The sequence below is a fragment of the Natator depressus genome, chromosome 11 (genome assembly GCF_965152275.1).
Source record: "Natator depressus isolate rNatDep1 chromosome 11, rNatDep2.hap1, whole genome shotgun sequence".
Classification (NCBI taxonomy): domain Eukaryota; kingdom Metazoa; phylum Chordata; order Testudines; family Cheloniidae; genus Natator; species Natator depressus.
The window spans coordinates 47,709,418-47,729,764 of record NC_134244.1 but is presented as its reverse complement, the minus strand read 5'-3'; the positions used below and the strand labels follow the sequence as shown (position 1 = coordinate 47,729,764).

At 37.7% G+C, this 20,347-nt stretch overlaps 1 long non-coding RNA gene across 1 annotated transcript in view; it reads right to left on the bottom strand.

Annotated features, from left to right (window-relative positions):
- Positions 1-1,211: 1,211 nt before the first annotated feature.
- The window catches only part of LOC141995608 (uncharacterized), a 206,419-nt gene continuing 187,283 nt past the window's right edge, over positions 1,212-20,347 (bottom strand). The window contains exons 3-8 of the long non-coding RNA XR_012641369.1: positions 12,114-12,172; positions 7,428-7,609; positions 7,281-7,300; positions 7,110-7,182; positions 2,146-2,272; positions 1,212-1,475 (exon numbers count right to left, since the gene is read on the bottom strand). This is a non-coding gene — a long non-coding RNA (uncharacterized LOC141995608). The remainder of the gene's footprint in view (positions 1,476-2,145; positions 2,273-7,109; positions 7,183-7,280; positions 7,301-7,427; positions 7,610-12,113; positions 12,173-20,347) is intronic.

The following is a 20,347-nucleotide window of genomic DNA, read 5'->3' as shown; positions in this document are numbered from 1 at the left end:
CCCAATCCAATGGCTTGAAAACAATCATGGGATGAATGGGTCAAGGATAGGAAGTGGAAAATGCACTGAAGCAACATTCTAAACTAGCCAGTTCCCATGGGAAATAATCTTAAGTGGACATGAATAAAAGAGGTAAGGAGACTGCTCGCATATAAATAGGAGTTAAGAATAAAGAAAGTAAAGCTTTAGATTGTTAGTACTCAAATACATTCCATAAACGATAAAGAACATAGAATGCAATGGGGGAAGCTAATGAAACTTAAAGGGTAGAACTGATTTTATTGTATTGGCATGTTACATGCACTTGTAGATGAAACCAAACTATGTCCACGAAGTTAAGAGGAAAAAAGATCTCAAGAGTAAGAAATAATTCAGGCATGAGCTATTGAACAGAAATGATCAGAAACACTTCTGACAGACAGGAGATAGAGCACACTGAAAGCAGTAAAGTCACTTGCAGGAACAATATGGCAGAAAGGCAAGCAAGCTCTGAGGGCAACAAGTTGTTAGAAATAGAAAAGGAATGAAGACACACTAAAGAACAACAGATCATACACTGGATGAGCACACAGCCGTGCAAAAAATTCTGGGTGGGGGAAAAAAAGACTTGCAATATACTAGACAAGTTCAAGATCCAGGATATTCTCAAAGAAAACCATTTCTACAAGGTTCAGAAAAAGAAATGGTGATGAGATAGTGTCACACTGTCTGGAGTGGTTCACAGATAGTGCCAACCTCAGGGCAGACTGTCAAAAAGCAGGACAGATGCCCCAAACTGGTGGTATGTTCTATAATTAGATTCCACCAACCCAGTAACAAATGTGAACTCCTTAAGTACTACAATAGTCTCATAATGGAGTCACAGACAGTCTTTCTTACTACCCGAGCAAGCTTGACTATGTGATAAATTGCCACTTACAGCAAAGATCACAAAATATTTAGGTTACTCTCAGTCCCAAGAGACTAGTCACTTAGTTCAATTGTACCTTAGATCTCACACAAAAGACAACACTTGTAGCCAATCCTGTAATAAACAAACTGAAGATTTATTAACTAAGAAAAAGTTATTTACAGGTTAAAACAAGCAACATAAACAACCACCACAAATGAGTCTCGTCTATGGATTTAAAGGTGACAGAGTTGTAGCAATCTGTAAATTCAAAATGTCTTTCAGGACTAACTCATGCCACGCAGCATGGGAATCTCTTTGCTTATGTTTAGGAATCTTTGCCCCTCAGAGTCCAGGCAGCATGAAAGATTCACTTTCTGCTTGTCAGGGATCTTTATCCACTCCAGAGTCCAAACTGATGGGATGCTTTTATGCATAGGTTTCTCCTTCCTGGAGGGAGTTAGGAATACAGTCAACAGGGCCTCCATCCTTTGCTGCTACACAACATCTCATTTGCTTCAATGGGCTGTCTTGTATGCGGGACAAGCACTTTATCTTAATTAATGCTTCTTTTCTGCTTGGTAAGCTACACAATTACAAAAGTTTACAATGCAAACACTCAGTATAACTTTGTATTATGGGCTATAGAGGTTATAAGAGAGATCAATACATGCAGCATCCTAGAAGCATTTTATAAAGTCTAAACACATTCTTATCAATTTAATATCTAATCTCTATTTTGAAAATGCTAACACACAGGTAACCAAGACTGGTTTCAAGCTATGCATTTGTAAGGGTTCAATTAGGCCTGGGGCCTTGATGTGAGTTAGCACCTGGTCTGCCAGCACAACAGATAGCTATTGTTATTTTCTGTGTAGCATAATGGAAACAGTAATGAATGACAGAAATGACATCTAGGAGAAAAAATGTATTGCCAATATTTCAAAAATACACGTCAAACATGAGAAATATCAATATGATATGAAAACTAATCATTTTCCCAGTTAACTAGGAGATAGATTAATGCAAAAAAAATGTTTAAATAATCTTAAAACAGTAAGAACAATGAAAGTCAAAGTCATGGATAGAAAAAGCTTGGCAAAGTGAGTAAGGAAGAAACGCTAGTCCCACATTTGAGTTTCGTAGCTTTGCAACCTTAACATTCCTGAAACACAGAGCCTGATTTTTAAGTCTACCTCTCTTATTGCATGTGTAATTTTGCAACCATAAGGGATATGTTGTAAGCATCAAATTACCTGATTTGTGGCTGCCATGGTGTGTGCAGAAATGGCGGCTGGGTTTTATAAACCAGGATTCAAATTTTCTTCTTTTGAACAGTGGGGGGTCAATGGGGTGAATTTATTATGGGAAAACCAGATGTGCCTTCAAAGCAATAAAGTCTATTAGTAGGTTAGAAGTCGAGCTAAGAAAAAAAATCTGGTATATAGAGTTGTGTGTAGAAACTTCAGCCATTCTATTTCATTCAATTTTACATACCCCAAATTTTGCTTTAAGTGAAACTTTTTAGATAAGTTCCTTTCGTATCAAAACCATGTATGTGTATATGCACACGTTTTCAACTCAAATACAACTTTACTCAAAGATGAGCCTAATTTGGCTTGGAAATAGCCAACTTTGAGCAAAAATGGTCAGATCTATTAAGGCTAACTGCCCCATCAAACTTTGAGGTCTCTTCTCCAAAGTTTTGCTGGCTACCGGACAAATAATTCTTCCCAGCCCATTTCCTCTGGTCACCTAGTCTATTACCCAACCTATGTACTTGCCCAGATGGGAAAAGATTAATCATAACAGATTTACAGACCATAATATATGTGGCTTAGATAATTTCAAGGAAATGCTGTCCAAGAGCTATTCACTGATCTTGCACATGAATTCCAGAGTAATGTATATGCAAAAGAAAGTTAAAAAAGCATAAATAGAACTATTGTATATACAAACATGCATAAACCTTAGCTTCTCATTTCAGTTAGAATTTATAGAGAATAAATCAAGAGAATTGGGGTAGAATAAATAGCAGCTCGTGTAGAGAGATGGAAGGCTTTGTTCAAAGCAATCTCCAACTTTAACAAAAATGAGCTATCATTGAATCATTACACTACTGCTACATGGCTCAGAGGTGTTTCATACTTGTCAGAATTAAGAGATATATGGAGATGATGATGACAGAAAGTAAGAAATAAAATCAAACTGAATTAAAAGAATTTGATGACAAAGTAAATTACTAGAATATTTTGAGATCAAGGATAAATAAATGATAAACTAAAGTAGAGGTAACACATGGGGTATCAATGACTGTCAGAGTGACAGAAGAAAAAATAACAGTGGAGAAATTAAATATTAAATATTATATTAAATATTATTGAGGGCTCAGCACAGATGCATAGCAGAGCGAGTAGGATTTATTTCAGCCAAATCTGGACTCTCTGGGAATAATGATGATGATTGAGGTGGTGATTTGAATGGTACCACCAGCTTGATTAGGCATGTCTAGGAGTTCAGCTATAGAAAAGCAGAAGTGAGAGAGACTTGGTCTAGAGTGGGCTACATGTGATTGCTTTTCAGTAAACTGGTTATAAAACTTAATACTTGTCCCTGGGGTCTGCTCTCAAGGGACACAATCTAATGCAAGGTGTATGTCGACTGCCGAGCCAGACGGAGTGTGCAAGTTGATGGAGTCTCAATTTATTCAAGAAAAACTTAATCCAGGAATAAAATTTCCCCATGGAGAGTAGTAGAGTTACCCAGGGAAAGAGGAATTCATAAGAATAAACTATTTACTTCCCATATTCTGGTGTGCTGTATTCTTGATGAGTCCATTGTCTTCCTATTGAGACCATGAAGACTGTAGGAGGGCTCCATTTCAGAGCTGCCACCCAGAGAAAAACATGACTTCCAGGTTGCATCCCTTTTAAAAGTTCTTCCTTAACTGCCTAATATTCAGTCAGTCATTTCTAGTCATTCCAATTAGATATTGTTATATAAGGTGACGGGGCTACTGGGCACATCTATATGCATGGCATCTCCAGGATGCACCACAGCAGCTCAGCAACAGGGAAAGACTATGGGGCACCATGGAAGATGCGGTCCAGCAGGAAACAGGAGGATCAATAGGGAAAAAGGAAAGCATGAGGACCCCAGAACAGCCTCTGAGGGGCTTCATGGGGCAGATGCAGCAATTAATGTAAAAAATGGAAACAAAATATTTCACTTTAATTTTTTCAATGGAAAATCATACCAAAAAAAACCAAACAAACCAATCTTTTCCCATGGAAAATTTCAATTTTGATGATACCCCATTTTCCAGTGGGAAAATGTTTTATTCAAAAGATGTTGACCAGATTTAATATTGAGCTTTTGGTCTCCAGTTTTGTTAAAGAATGAATCCACTTTGAGCACTGGAGAAAAGGTGTCTAGACATTTTTGAAGAACTTTCAGATTTACATATCCCTGATATCTTGAAAGAGGGTCCCAAGGCTGTCACATTTTCTGAACAAGCCAAACCTATATATGAAAATTGTACCTGTGCAAAAGAGGCGACAATTAATCAGTAGGACATTAAATGAACACAAACACCTTTAATGTAAATGATCAGCTCATGTGTAACCCCATGACATAACAGAAAAATAGCCTTTATTTATAAACAATTAAAATATCTTCATTAAAATTTTAGAGAAATTAGTTGTTGCTTGTGATTAGTATGCTTGAGAAGGAAGTGACCCACAAACATCATCAGAAGAAATTACAGAGACAACAACTGTGAAACACACACAGTTTAAGTCTATATTAGTTATTTCACTAACACTTCATTAGTCAACAATGAAGACTGAACTTGTATGAAATATTTGCCCCTTCCTTGGCAGCTGCTAATAAAACAGTGTTATTTCCTAGGCATAGTTTGATGATGTTTTTAGCCATCTTGTATAAACTGTCAGCACTGATGTTTTTCTGATTCTTCTTAACCTTTCTAATGAAAAGAAATAACCTTGTGTGTCAATTTTAATGTATTTATTTGCCAAGCTTTTGCATTTTAGGGGTATGTATGTAATTCCCATACCCCAACTTGGCTCCTATCAAATTATTACAACTTAATATGGTGAGAGTCAATATCTAGTTTTTCCTTTTGCTTTCACCCCTGGTTCAACTCCTACATCCCATTAGTATATGTCTTCCACATGGATTCTTCTTGGACGTATACACCAAAGTCATATAGTTGCCCAATTCAAAAGTAATAGTTTGAATCTATTATGCAGCAGTATAAGACACTGTATATGAATGCAAAATTAGGAGAGGTTCAGGTATTAGAAAGATTTCAGAGTAGCAGCCGTGTTAGTCTGTATTTGCAAAATGAAAAGTGGCACCTTAGAGACTAACCAATTTATTTGAGCATAAGCTTTCGTGAGCTACAGCTCACTTCATCGGATGCATTCAGTGGAAAATGAATAGAGACTGGGAGTGGATGTGTCATTAGACAAAGTAAAACTATTTCCCCATGTTTATTTCCTCCCCCCCACCCTGTTCCTCAGATGTTCCTGTTAACTGCTGGAAATGGCCCACCTTGATTATCACTACAAAAGGTTTTCTTCCCCCCCTCCCCCGGCTCTCCTCTTGGTAATAGCTCATCTTAAGTGATCACTCTCCTTACAGTGTGTATGATAACACCCATTTTTTCATGGGCTGTGTGTATATAAATCTCCTCACTGTATTTTCCACTGAATGCATCCGATGAAGTGAGCTGTAGCTCACGAAAGCTTATGCTCAAATAAATTGGTTAGTCTCTAAGGTGCCACGAGTACTCCTTTTCTTTTAGGAATTAGAAAAATGCTGTTTGATTCCACCTACCACTAGGACTAACAAATCCACAGGGTAAAAGTTTTCCATGGCTGTGGGGAGCGGGGGAAGAAGGAAAAAGGCTTGCAGTGTTTCTAGACATTTTCAAAAATTTCACAAACATTTTAAGACTCGTGGAAAAATAGGAAGAAAAATCTCTGCCAAAAATCACCCCTCCCCTGCAGAGCAAGAGCAAGGCTATTTTGGTTTTCTATAGCTCCCGTCATCATAGTGTTGGAGGATGTGCCTACATAGCAAAGAAAAACCCATGGCTGGCCCACTCAGGCTTGTGGGGCTGTTTCATTGCTGGGCTCGGGCTGGAACCCAAGCTCTGGGACTTTCCCATCCTGCACGGTCCAAAAGCCTGGATGTCTACACAGCAATGAAACTGCCCCACAGCCCAAGTTGCATGTGCCCCAGTTGGCTAGCACAGGCCAGCTGAGGATTTTTCTCTGCTGTGTAGACATACCCCCAGTGCTTCCTGTGTAAGGCCCCAACTCAGCAAAAGCACTTATGCCCAAGCTTCAGTAGGAATATTCATGTTCTCAAATTGTAACATTGCTTGATTGAGGCCTAAATTAAGTGCCCATGAGACAGTCCCTAGTGAACTTTCAGGAATCTTCTGCTTCTCTCCCTGCCTGGGAGGCTCTATGTAAGATATACGTGTATATTCTCTTCTTTTCAATCCCTTCTCGTGGTGGCACAGCTTTGTCAAAGAAGGCCTTTGCCTTCTTGCAGTGCATCCTGGAAGTATCTGTACTGTATTATTCTAGTTTCCTCAGGGTCTCAAAAAAGTTTGATTTGAATATTAGCAACAATTATACTAACTACTGCATATTGCTTTGCACAGGGTTGAAGATAAAGCAAAAATGTACAATGGGCGGGACTGATGTATTTAAAGAAACAGAAGCTGGCATAAGACCCATGTATTATCTTATGCCAGCTTAAAGAATGAACCATATGTTGCCCCCAGGATCTTTCTCCAACAAAAGCTGGACACTGTTGTGGCTGTTGAGAGGATGGACACACAGCAACCCGGCTAGGGAGCCTCATAAAAGAGTTGCACAAAGGTCTTAGAAATCAGCATATTTGGTGTTATCTTAAGGTGTGTGTGTTAAGAATATCAACTAGGTATAATAGAACTCTGCCCTTTGTCAGGTGTCAAACCTCCTGAGAATTCATTTCTTCCTCAAGACCCACAAACACGGGCTCACATCAGCAAAAGCTGTCACCACACCATTTAAAAAAAAAATCCCTGATCTTCCATTTAGTTAGACTCCAACCCTGTAAACACTGATGAATGTGAGCAGTCCCACTGAATTGATGAATGTAAACGGTACCACAGTACTTTTTGCAACATAAAGTTACTCACTTGCATAAGTTTTTGCAGGATCCAGACTTCAGATGGTAAGTGCCTCAAGGCAGGACCATGTTTTCATTTACGACTAGCACAAAACCATAGAATTAAATAAAATTATAGTGTATTGCTTGTTAAGTGCAGAATGTATTATCAATTAGCACTTAGACGGCAGAGGTGATTTACCTTTGAGTACCAAACCAGCCCTGTGGGAAATCAGCAACAGAAAAATAGAAAAGTATGTTCAGCAATATTGCAATTGCTACCCAAAGGAAAAGTGCAGCACAGTTATTACTGAAAGCACCTCTTGAATAATTTTTTTTCCATCTGTACCTTATTGTTCTTTGCTCTTCTGCATCAGTGCTGTAGATTCTTCTGGGTATATACATTCCCTGTCTCTTTCATATTCATTGCTGGATTTTCCATCCCTTGAATGGCATCTGTGTTTACCATACCACCCTACAGATAATGTGTTTCAGGCCTCAGTCACCCAAAACATGTCTTTGCTCCCTCTCCTGTAACGAAATGATAGTGAGAAATGTCATGCAGGATTTCAGTTCCAGCAGCGTAAACTATGGTGGGAATATACAACTAAATGCTTTTGTCTTTTTATGCATGATCCCTAACATTGGTACACTCCCTAGCTGAACTCCTCCACCATCTTTCTACCCTCTCATCTTTTCATTGCTTTAGCAAAACCCATCAGACTACACTTTCATATACAGTAAAAACAAACAACCCACAAACCAGACTCTCCACGTAACTGTCAAAACAAGCGCACTCTTCACTCAAGAGACTACATGATGTATGTGTTCATCATTCTCATATTTTCTTCCACACCTCCACCCCAATCCTTATGTTCATCATCTTTTCCTGATTTCTGAATTTCTACATGGATACTTCAACTTCCATGTGGGTGGACTGCTGCACCTATTCAGGGCCTTACTGACTTCAGTAGAGCTTTGTGCACGTCCAGGGTCTGCTCATATGTATGGGCTTGTAGGCTCAGGGCATTAGGGGTAGGCAAGCTCATTGGGGTAGGGACTATGGGCCTGATTCTCTTTTCGGTTATGCTGGTATGAGTCAGTGGAATTACGTAGATATACATGAAAGGAGAATCAAGGCCACACTTTGTTTTGTAAAGTACTATGCAGAGCTGGTCAAAAAATGGAGGGGAGGGGAGTAGTTTCCTGCAGAAATTTTCAGTTTTTCAGAAATTTGAATACCAAGAACTTTTGGTTTGGGGTGTTCATTCTTTGTCAAATAAACCACACACATACCACACCACACACAACCAACTCCCTGAGATTTTACATGGAAAGCAGACACTACTTTTTGAAAATTTTCATTTTGTCCTAAACCCAATTTCCCATCCAGAGTCAGTTTTAGTGGAAAGCTTTTGACCAGCCCTAGTGCTATGTACATATATAGTAATTTGTATTTAATTAATCATAGGAAAATAAATTAAATAATTACCATAGTCTCCTCCTCCTCATCAGTTTATTTTTGTACATGTAGATTCCTTGCAAATATGGAACTTTTAGTAAAATATTTTGCTATGGTGGCTCATTTACTCTATTTGAGCATTCCATTAATCTAATGTGGGGTGCTGCTTGATTTGTTATAGGAGTTGGTCAAATTAAATTATTACATGGGCTTATTTAACAAACTGTCACAGCAGAGCTTACTGACTGACATTATGAAAGAATGGCTGATTGGATTGCGGAACTGAATTATATATATACACAACTTTAGTGCAGTCACACTGATTTACAGTAGGCAAAGATCTGGCCACTGTCTTGAAAAAAATCTGTTTATTACCTTGTGTAGGGTTCATAATTCTTTCTGGGATGAATTTTAATTTCAAATACATTTTCCATTAATATGAGTGGATTTTGTCATATGGTCACAATCAAGTCAATAGGGTAAGTAAGAGGAGAATGTGGCACTGTTCCTCCCCTGATAATTTAGTTGTGTATTAACTAATATGAAAACCTGATCTGGAATATATTTAAATAGACAGTGTGAGGGACAAAGCATGTGTAAGGGGAGCAAGAGCAATTTCCAGTATCTACAACATTTCCATTTACAAAATTGTCAAACATAACATACATAAAGAAGAAAATTCTATACACTCTATTTAAAAAAAAAATCTTTAGAAATATTTATAATGAACTATTTTTCTATATGACACTTATGGAACTGTTTAAACAGCTTTTACAAGATTTTCCACAGACTTCCAATAAACCCTTACAAAAAAATTCTATGGAATTCTGTAATAAACAAAATGTTTAGAAACTGCTTTAAGAAAATTAGCTAATTTTCTGTTGAGATTTCTTTAGAATATCTTTTACAACTAGAGCTGAGCAAACTATTTGCAGTGAGCAATTTATTCATCAGATTTAGCCTGGATTTGCCCCTAAATGAATGTGAACTAAAAAGAATTATATTACACAAAAATGGTTTTAACTAATCCTTTATAATTCACATGGGATATATGCAAATTAATTTACTATTCAGGGCTTAAAACACTGCACTGGGTAAAACCATAAAATAATTGTCTGGCAAGTAGTTGTAATGTTTACGTCTGATAGTTCGTATTACATAAAATAAGAGAATTTAACTACTAAGGGGACTTATAAAAATGTAATTTGTTCAATGTGAAATAATCAAATCATGTTAAGTCATGTAAAGAATAGTTATTATAGAAAAGCATTCTGAAATACTTTTTGGCATATTTATGCAGAATATATCTACAGGGAAACTTTAGATAGATTCTCTAAAGACTTTATATTAAAGTCAGGAGTTCATGCAGAAGCTGCAGAACAGTGTAGACATCGCAGAGTATTTTCCTTTGGGGACTGTTTGCAGTAAGTACTCCAGACAGGGACTAGCAAATGCTTTGAACAACAGTGATAACACGGCTGTTACTCTGAAACATCTTTTTTATAGATATATCCCTCTGATATGCAAGAGGCTACCTTGAACGCCATTTTCACTGTAGCTACAACGGTCATCCTTACAAACTTTCTAGCTTTGTTTTAGACATGTAGATTACATATATATTGCATGTTGAATGTTAAAGTTTTATGTATGCCTCCTTTCAATTCACTGTCCTAACTTATTGGTAAATAAGGCAAAAAATAAAAATAAAAAAGAACATGTGACTTGATGTGTCACCTACTGCATAAGGAGCTGGCAGATATTTTTTTTAAAAAAAAATCTATAGTTGTATTAGTGGTACATGTCTGAGCAACAAGATTATTAAGATTGTCCACATCAAGACATAAAAGTCACAGCTCAATGCTAAATCGGTATTTCAAATGTAGGCAAAATTACCTTTCAAGTAGTGCATGACTTGAGCCAGATTAAAGTAACCTGGTGCTCTACACATCTGACATGGTCCTGCCCCTGTGTCATGGCAACACCCTCCTTATGGAGTGGTAGGGGCTACCTACATAGAAGCCATGTGCCCCCACTCCTCTTCAGAGAGACTGGAGCTCCCCTCCTCCTCAGACTAGGGTGACCAGACAGCAAATGTGAAAAACTGGGACAGTGGGTGGGGGGGTAATAGGACCCTATATAAGAAAAATACCCTAAAATGGGGACCGTCCCTATAAAATTGGGACATCTGGTCACCCTCTCTCATACAGAAGTGCTCCTTCTCCCCCCCCAAGAGATGCAGCTAAGGTCCCACTTAGGAGCAGATAGGACAGCAACAGAAGTTCCCTCTCTCCACAAGAGACAGGAGTGGCAGTAGAGTGGACCCCCAGTAGATGCCCAAGAGGCTGAGGTGAGCAGGCTGGGCCCGTTGCACTATTCTCCTTCTGCCACACAATGGGTTGGTATTGTTTGACTTCCTTTATGCCATAAAGCAACTAGTACGTCATAGGCACTACTGGGACCAAATAGGTAATCCTCATAACAAACAGCTTCTAATAAAAACTATTATATATGCACTCACTTTCTGGATAAAAAAACAACAACACAAGTAAAGATGACGCACTGGAGTTCTCATTGTTCTGACAGCTTCTTCTTGCACATTTATAGCAAGGCTTGCTTAACTAAACTAACAGATTAATTCATTAGACTTTTTAAATGAAAGAAATTCACATGCATGTATGGAACTGTCTTGAGATTCTGATACAAATCCAAGACTTCACTTACATCCCCTTGTTTAGAAATATGCCAGACAAAGGGATTCACAACAGCATTACTCTGGTTTTAGGACAGTACAACTCCATTGATTTCAATGGAGTTATGTAAAGCTGGAGTAAAACAATGGTAAATCAAGTCCATTTACCACAAAGTAATTTTATAGGTCTAGAAAATAGTTTATTCCTGACACAGACTGGTCATCTGAAGTGGTCAGACCTTAGTGGCAAATGGGATAGTGGCAGATTCTCATTCTGTCCAACTGGTTGTGTTTATTACGCCCAAGATTTCAAAGCTGACTGTACATAGGTTACAAAAATGAACCATACAGTAAATAAAACATTTCTTAATGGTTTTTAATTTTGCAATTTATAGCTAAAGTTTGAAATGGCATAAAAGCTTTTAAATGTCAAAATCTGATTGGGCATCTTTTCTTCCCAAGTCAATTTGAGTTGATGCAACAATTTATTCTACATCATATTTTCTTCCTTGCAAAAGTGTCACCCAGTGATTATGATGAAAGCAAAGACTGAATGTGTACTTATATTAATTAGCAATTACTAGAAGACAGGTCCAAGTGATTACTGCTTCACAGACATGAAAATGAATTCATTACTAAAAGGCCGATGCCGCCAAGTGAATATCAGACCAGTGTTGGCAGACCCAAAAAGCATATTAAATAAATGAGTAATCAAATGATAAAGTGTACCATTTGTATAAATTATTGAAAGACAGACTCTCCTTCTGATTGAGACACTCAGCTCAAAGGATTATACATGTGATTTCATGCAGTGTGCAACGCCTTTGTTAGAGTGAATCACACTTTTCAGAGAAGTGATTGTAAAGACAGAAAAAGACACTTACCTGACTGGTGTGATTTCTAATTGTTTTGTGGTGGCCATTCTGCATGGTCACTGAGCAACCTACAACAAAGTTGTTGAGAGTAACATTATGATTGACTTCATACTGTTCTGAACCACCCGCCCTATATTTCAGAAGTTGCTGATAGGCAATAATGCATTTTTACTTCAATGTATACATAAATAATAATTAAAAGACAGAGTCCAAATGCTTACCATATAATAAAGGCTGACATAGAACTCTGAATGAGAAGAGGCTGGTATTGGCTAATTCAAAAAAGGCCTAATAAATGAACATTCAGGTTCTTCACACACACAAAAATCAAAAGAGGCTAGATTTTCACATGCATTTACAATGACTATGGGAATCAATAAGCCATTATTTCAGAAGTAGATTGTTTCATCAACATGGGGCACAATAATTAACAGCTCTATTATGCAGGTTAATTGCAAAAACTATCGGAAGGCCATTATAGGCTGGGTAATATTCAGATTTAACTGAATCATATACAATGAAACATGAGCATATGTAACAAATGCTTAAAATCAGTTTTCCATGGGACTCCATAACATTGTAAATTTTTCCGTAAGCAGCAAAATCAAATTTTAAGATAAGCTTTCTTCTCCGCTGATGTTTCGGTCAAGCTGTGTGGAATGGCTCTTAAACATGGGTGCCAACCTCAGGACAGACTGTTACAAACCAGGGCACAAACTCCAAATTGGTTGAGTGTTCTATAACTAGACTTCACTGACCAAGTATCAAGTGTGAACTCCTCAAGCATTATAACAGCCTTAACATGGAGTCACAGTCAGTCTCCTTGTGCACTCTGGTCTATCTTTTCACCCAGGCAAGACTGCTTTTAGAGGCAGCCAGGCAGGCGCGGCAGCATCTGGAGGGGGCGGATGGACCGAGCTGCAGGGGGAGCAACTTATTACACCAAATATCACAATAATATTCAGGTTACTCCCAGTACCAAAGGACCAATCACTTAAACAAGATCAACTGCACTTCAGATCACACAGCAAAAACATCACTTGTAGCCAATCCTATAATAAATTAACTAAGAAAAGGAAACAGAAGACTTTATGAGGTTAAAGCAGGTAAACATACACACATAAATTAGTCAGTCTTAGGTTCTAAAGAGTAATAGGAGCTGCTGTAATGTGCAAGTTCTGTGTGTGTTTTGGAGCTAACGCAAGCTAAGCAGTTTGGGGATTGCTTAGTTAGAAATACTGCCCTCTCCAAATGCCAAGCAGCATAGTGATGACAATTTCTTCTTGGGAGGGTTTATTCCCTTCCCAAGTTCAAGCTGTGATGAGACCAGTGTTTGTGCACGTCTTGTGTTTGTAGGGAAAACAAAGTCTTTTGTCCACTGATGTTCCACAATGGTTTGTCTGGCATTTATGGTCTAGGCCTTCTTTGGTTGGGAAGATGACACCTCTTTTGGTAAACTAGTATTTCACGCTTGGTAATGCTTCTCTCCTGATTGTCAGGGTTTTCAGTTTCATAGCAAACGTTTAAATATTACCTTATAATATGGAATACAAATATAAGTAAAATTAATTCATGCAACAACTCACCAGCATTTCATAAAGTTCATAAACACTAAAAATAAAATCTCTAAAAATCTGATACCTTTAACAAATATTAACACAAAGATGAGCCAGACTGGTTTCCTGCTATGCATTTGTCATGTTCAGTGAGACCTACGGGTCTTGGCATGAGCTGGCACCTATAATGCTGGCTGACCAGTTTCCTCTTCCTAAAGCTGGTAAATCAATAAATAATGCCATTTATATTTACTTTAGCTTCATTTCTAATATTTTCATGTTTGCTTGGTTAAGTAGATTCAAAGTGATTTGGGTAAAAATGCTACTTTATTTTGTTCATCTGGTGATGTACCCATACAGGATATCTATCCACATCAATATTATGGATATATTTAAATGTATTTAGAAATGACACTCATATGCACATGCACAAAATATCCTGAATATACCTTAACTGAATCAGATGAATGTTTCCTCCACCCCCCATTCAAGTTCATGAAAAACAAAAAAAGCAACTTGTTCTATTCCCCTCGAACATGCTAAATGCAAAATACTTATTGAAAGTGGGGGAGGGGGGAAAGAAGATTAAAATTATAATCAGAAAAGTGCACAAAGAAAGATTCTAGGGAAGCAATGCATGAGGTTATAAGTATTAATATCTAGCCACAGTATATATACTATCACCATTGCTTGTGATTGAAGTAGAGGACCATAAACTAGAAGATTTGAGATCTGTCCCCAGTTCTGCCAGCACACTTGCTATATGACCTTGAGAAACTCACAACTTCTCTGCACCTCAATTATAAATAATAGTTCCCTGCTTCACAGAAGAGTTGGGTGGCTTAATTAATTAATTTTATTATTTTAAAAAAAAAACACACACTGACATTTGCAGATGGAAGGTGCTATAAATGTTATATAAAGTCATTTCCAGTAGATAGATTATGCAAAAAAATGAAGTGATAGGTGAGAAGACCTAAGCAAAATTCATATTTGATTTGGTTTAAGTTGATAATTATACAGTCTAATAACCATCATTTTCATTAATATTGAATATATTCACTGGAGAGTGCACGTTATCCACCAGAAACATATCCATTAATAAAAAGGCTAGAAGGTATAATTGCAGTCAGAAGAGAGACAACCTCTTATACATACAGAGAGAAAGTCTGATCCCATTGAAGCCAATGGGAGCTTTACCATTGACTTTCAATAGGATCAACCCATAATGTCTACCAGTTTTAGGATCAGATTCTTCCTGCCTTACTCCCTTTGAGTAGTACCTTACGTATGGTGACCAGACAGCAAATGTGAAAAATCGGGATAGAAGGTGGGGTGGGGGGGGTAATAGGAGCCTATATAAGAAGAGGACCCAAAAATCGGGACTGTCCCTATAAAATTGGGACATCTGGTCACCCTAACCTTACTCCTCAACTAATGTTTAAAATGAATAAAAAGCCACTCAACATGAGCACAGGCTTGAATCAGCACCCTCCTGAAGTTAACAGGTGTCTTTCCAAAGACTTGAATGGGCATTAAATTGGGATCTAAGGGTAGCAGAATTTGGGCTTTACTGAATAATTTCCAATAAAAGCAATACTTACATTAACTGCTCTTTGGCAGATAGATCATTTAGTTTATTTAACAGTGTTTGGAATAATTTCTTAAGTATTTATTACACTAATTCCTGGAACACTCACAACTATGATATATCCCCTGGGAGTTCACCACAATGTCATACAAGGAAGGAGAAGTATTCACTCGTGGCAGGAATTATAGATATTGCACAGAGTGACAGCAATTCATGACATCACCAATATAAAGTTTTAGAAGAACTGAAAGACAGAGGCATAAGCACAGTGGCTCTACATAGAAGTTGTGTTTGCAAGATAAACAAAGTGAATTTCAGCAGATACAAGCCTAGCTCAGTTCTTTCTGAGTTAGCTACCAGGGTTTACACCTGGTACAACAGCTGCCCATGGACTTCAAGAATCTCATGTGTCAGGTGTGATTATGCACAGAATACACAATTGACAAGCCCACCCACTGGATAAGGGAATGGCATTAATTGATTACATGTGTTCTATGTCTGATCACCAGCTGGCAGACAACATCTTCCATGCTAGACTCAGAGCGAAGCAAGCGAACAACAGAAATAAGAGGACACAATAAGAAAAAGACTTGATTTACAGCTGTGACTTAAATTGTTCAAGGATAAAGGCTAATTGGCCTTTTATTCTATGATTCCTTCCCCACAGTGTGGTTTTTTCTTTGTCAGACACAGGTGACTTGTACAAAGGAGTAACTTTTAGTAGTTTAGAAGCTCCCTAGGGCAGATCACTTCTTCTGCATGCAAAGTGCCAAACTACCAGTGCACAATAAATAAAAACAACAACATTATTACCAAACAACACCATTTTCATTGACAGAAAAACAAGTGAATTATCTTTAGTAAGAACTGTCTCCGGCTCATAAGTTTCCTCTGATAAATATGCACATTATTCTCTTTACTCCAGTCCTTTGGCTTAAGGATTTATAAAGCTCAGAGAAACCAGTTAGGGATTGCCTTGAAAGAGTGAAAATTTTGCAAGGGTTATAATTTGAATGCAACACTATTATATCTTAGTTCATTATATCGATATTTCTTCTCAATATTCCATACTATTTGAGATTGCCATAATTGCTTCTGAAATATTGTACGCCAATATATAGATTCTAAAGCTTTAAATGCTTTAAATCATTTTTTTAAAGAATTCTTAGTTTAGCAAGTGTAAGACCTGGCACAACCCCCATGTCCTCAGTTTTGATTAACTATTTTTCTTCCCATGGTTCTGATGAACTATTTTGTTGCTTTCCCCCCGTCCCCCTCCCACACACACCCACACACAAATAGATATGTGAGATTAATTTTCTACTCATTTTCTTAAACAAACAAAAATACAAAAAGGTAAATGGACTTACAGCTCATATACATCACCGACCATCACACATTTCATAGGAAAGCCAATACAGTTATTCGGTTATGCAACTTAACAGCTTGTCAAAGCTGCGGGACCAGACAACACAAAATCAGAATATTACACAGACATTACTTGTTCGAGTGGGATAACAAAAAAAAGAGACACAAACAGGCAAAAAGGAAAGAGAAGATGGAGAGGGGGGAGAGGGATAGGAAAAAGCAGAGAAGTCAGGTGGAATGGAAGTCTGGTATTATTTGAGCTATCACAGCTTTCTTTTGCTCCTCCCTCGGAGAAATCCAAATACCACCTATTATAATGAAATTTAGTTATTTCCTCTATCCTACTTATGGGTACAGAGGTAGCCCTTCCCTTTCATATACAATCTGTCCATTATAACAAAAAATAGTCAAGAGGGGCTTGAACTTCTTTAGGTGGCCATCCATCTCTTATTTTTAATTTCAAGTAGTTATTTTATTCCCATCCTTTTTCCAGTCCCTGGCCACCATAGCATAATTTATTGGTTTTCTAAAAGACTGATATAAATTAAGATAGATGTGCCGAACAACTAGTTAGCAGACAACTGGTTTCCTTAGCAACAATAACCACGTAAAAGCTCTCAATATTTCTCCACACACACGTTCATTTGATACTAAATATCTGATTATACATGTATTGCAGTAGATAGAAAAGGAGTACACAATAAAAGTATTCAAGCCATCCACAAAGCATGGATCGCTAAATGTCTGAATTATTTTTGTAGCACTGCACCAAAGAGCTGAAAAAAGGAGTTTTTTCCTTTTCTCTGGTAGCAAAAGAAAGATAGCTTTTACAGCCCTTGAGACTCATTACTATGAAGCTTTAACCAGTTCTTTGACTTTGTTTCCATAGAGTGAGCTGAGATTCACAGATTTTAGGCATACAAAATAACAATTAGGTCATCTAATTCCTGCAGGATTGTTCCTGGTAATTTTATAGTGCTTTGTCCCATCCACTTTTAAATGTCCCAAGTAATAGGTTTCCACCACTTTCCTTGGAAGACAGTGAAACTGGTATCATTAGGAGGAGAAGATTCCAGATATTCAATCTCAATATTTCTTTTCTTAATTTCATCCAATAACAACTGTGTCTAACAATAAAAACCTAACAATACCCTGCCTCCTTGGTCTATACCCATTTCAACCTTTTCGTAGTCAGTCATTAAATCTTCCTCTATATATACTTAGGTTTCTGAGTAGCAGCCGTGTTAGTCTGTATTCGCAAAAAGAAAAAGGAGGACTTGTGGCACCTTAGAGACTAACAAATTTATTTGAGCATAAGCTTTCGTGAGCTAAAGCTCACTTCATCGGATGTCTCACGAAAGCTTACGCTCAAATAAATTTGTTAGTCTCTAAGGTGCCACAAGTACTCCTTTTCTTTATATATACTTAGTTCATTTAAATTCAAATACTCCAGGTTTTTCTATCATTTGTTCCCTTCTCTGGACTCCCTCTACTTTGTCTAGATCCCTCTAGTTCTTAAACATGATACCCTGATTAAAATCACCTGCAACCTGGCTTCATGCTGAATGATACTGGCAGAGCGTTGGTCATAGTTCTCTTCATATCTACATTGCCAAACCATCCCAACTTGCCCTCCCATACACCTTTTCTACATTATTTACAGAGTTTACCAACCATTTGTGCTGGATAGTGTAGGGCTAGCTTAGCTGTCAAGAGCAGGCCCATTTTAACACACGACATATCTGAACAAGACTGCTGAACAAGCCCAAAGTAGTAACTGCTGAAACTACTAACTATTGTGAATGTTTAGAGTAAATAAGGGAGGCAGAAACTAACTACTATAAAAATACCCACAGTAATTAGTTTAAACAAAGTAGGCAGAAACATCCTGAATGGATAAACTTGCCTTACTCAATCTGCAAAACAATTGGTCTTGATATGCAAGAAATATAGATGTTAGTAACTAGGAAAGATGTATATAAATTGTGTGGTGAGAGACATGAATTGGAATTGGGTTATCACCCTGTACCTAAACCCCCTGCCTCTGGGCCTGGCCAGTGTGGACAAAGAGCTGTCATGTGCCCAATAAAGTAACCTGAGTGACAAACAGGAATTGAATGGAGTTTTTGGATCCCACGGAACTGGAAGAAATGTTTTGTCCTAAAAAACACAGTAGCTCCTGGACTGCAGTGACTCCCAAAGAGCTGCTGAACAGGGAAAAGAAAATGGGACCAAGACTAGAGATGATGTATTATATAACAATCTGCAGGGAAAGCGAAAATTCACTAACCACTCAATGCCAAAATGTCATTCTTTCATTTAAATAACACTAATTAAAACAGAACTTGTACCACTCAACCTCTGACCAAGGCAAACCAAGGAATATTTTAACTGATTCTCAATCAAGAACTATTATTGGCATGTTCTGCACAGAGCAACCTGTTTTAACCATGAATGTGACAAATTAGCAAGTTTATTTTTAAATATGTTTCAACCTATCTGAAACTTCTTATGGCTAGAGACTATGTATTTACCTCTATGTTTTGGGGTTTTTTTCCTGAGTATAGTCCCTTTCCAAATTTTAAAAAAAATATATATATATGCGCCTTACAGGTATAGGTGCTGGGGCTAGCGGTGCTCCCTGGCTTGAAGTGATTTCCATCATATACAGGGCTTACAGTTTGGTTCAATGGTTCTCGGCATCCCCACTATACAAATTGTTTCGGCACCCCTACTTACAGGCATAGATCTGGATTAAGTCCAGGAGAAATCCCACTAAATCACCATATGATTTTGTTTGCTGAAAGTCTACACAGATTATAAAGTTTCCAGTAAACATGCAACAAGATTTTTTCCCATTTCTTTTATATTTACACCAAATTGCAAAACAAAAAATACTCCAAACCTAACAAAAAGTAGGAAAACAAAAAGTAACTGCCACCACTGAAATCAATAGGAACATTAAATTGTCTCTGTACAGAGGGACAGATTCCAGCCATAAGTGGCCAGAGCAGAAGGGGAAATCTCCACCACTATGAAGCCAGCAGAGATGGCTCTAGCATCTACCACTAAGACCCTAGGGTAGGGGGTGTGTCAAGGAACTCCCATATCTTCATAGAGATCATATGACAACAGAATAAATTAAAGCAGCCTAGTGGCTTACTCCAAAGCTGGCATAAAGCCAGAAGTTTTAGTGCCAGAACAAGGTCCAGCATAGACTGGCTTTACAGAATGAGGGAAGGAAAACTTGTAAACATGTTGAGAAAAATCACCTTCAAATGTATAAATCTGTCACTGTTTAATATTCTGATTCCAAATATACTTGCTGATTTGAGTTTAAACACACTCAAATATAATTCACAACTGAATTATTAGTACCTGATCCAAAGTCTAATGAAGTCAATGGGAGAATGTCCATTGACTTCAAAGGGCTTTGGATCAGGCCCTTATCCCTTTCACATACATCACTATTTGGTTTGTGTGTCCACACATATGCCATCAAAAAAGACCTTGTCAGATCATCCTACTTCAAACTGAGCTAACTATAGACAGTAAATGATCATAGAGCAGGGTTCTGAACTCTCATAATCCATTTTAATTGATTGTACATTTCATTCTCCCCTCCAACCCATGACCAGGCCAGCAAAGAGTCCTCATTAAAGTGTGAAATGGATATTGAGTGTCAAACAATCAATCCAAACACGGCCTCCCACATCAGTGGCACCCAG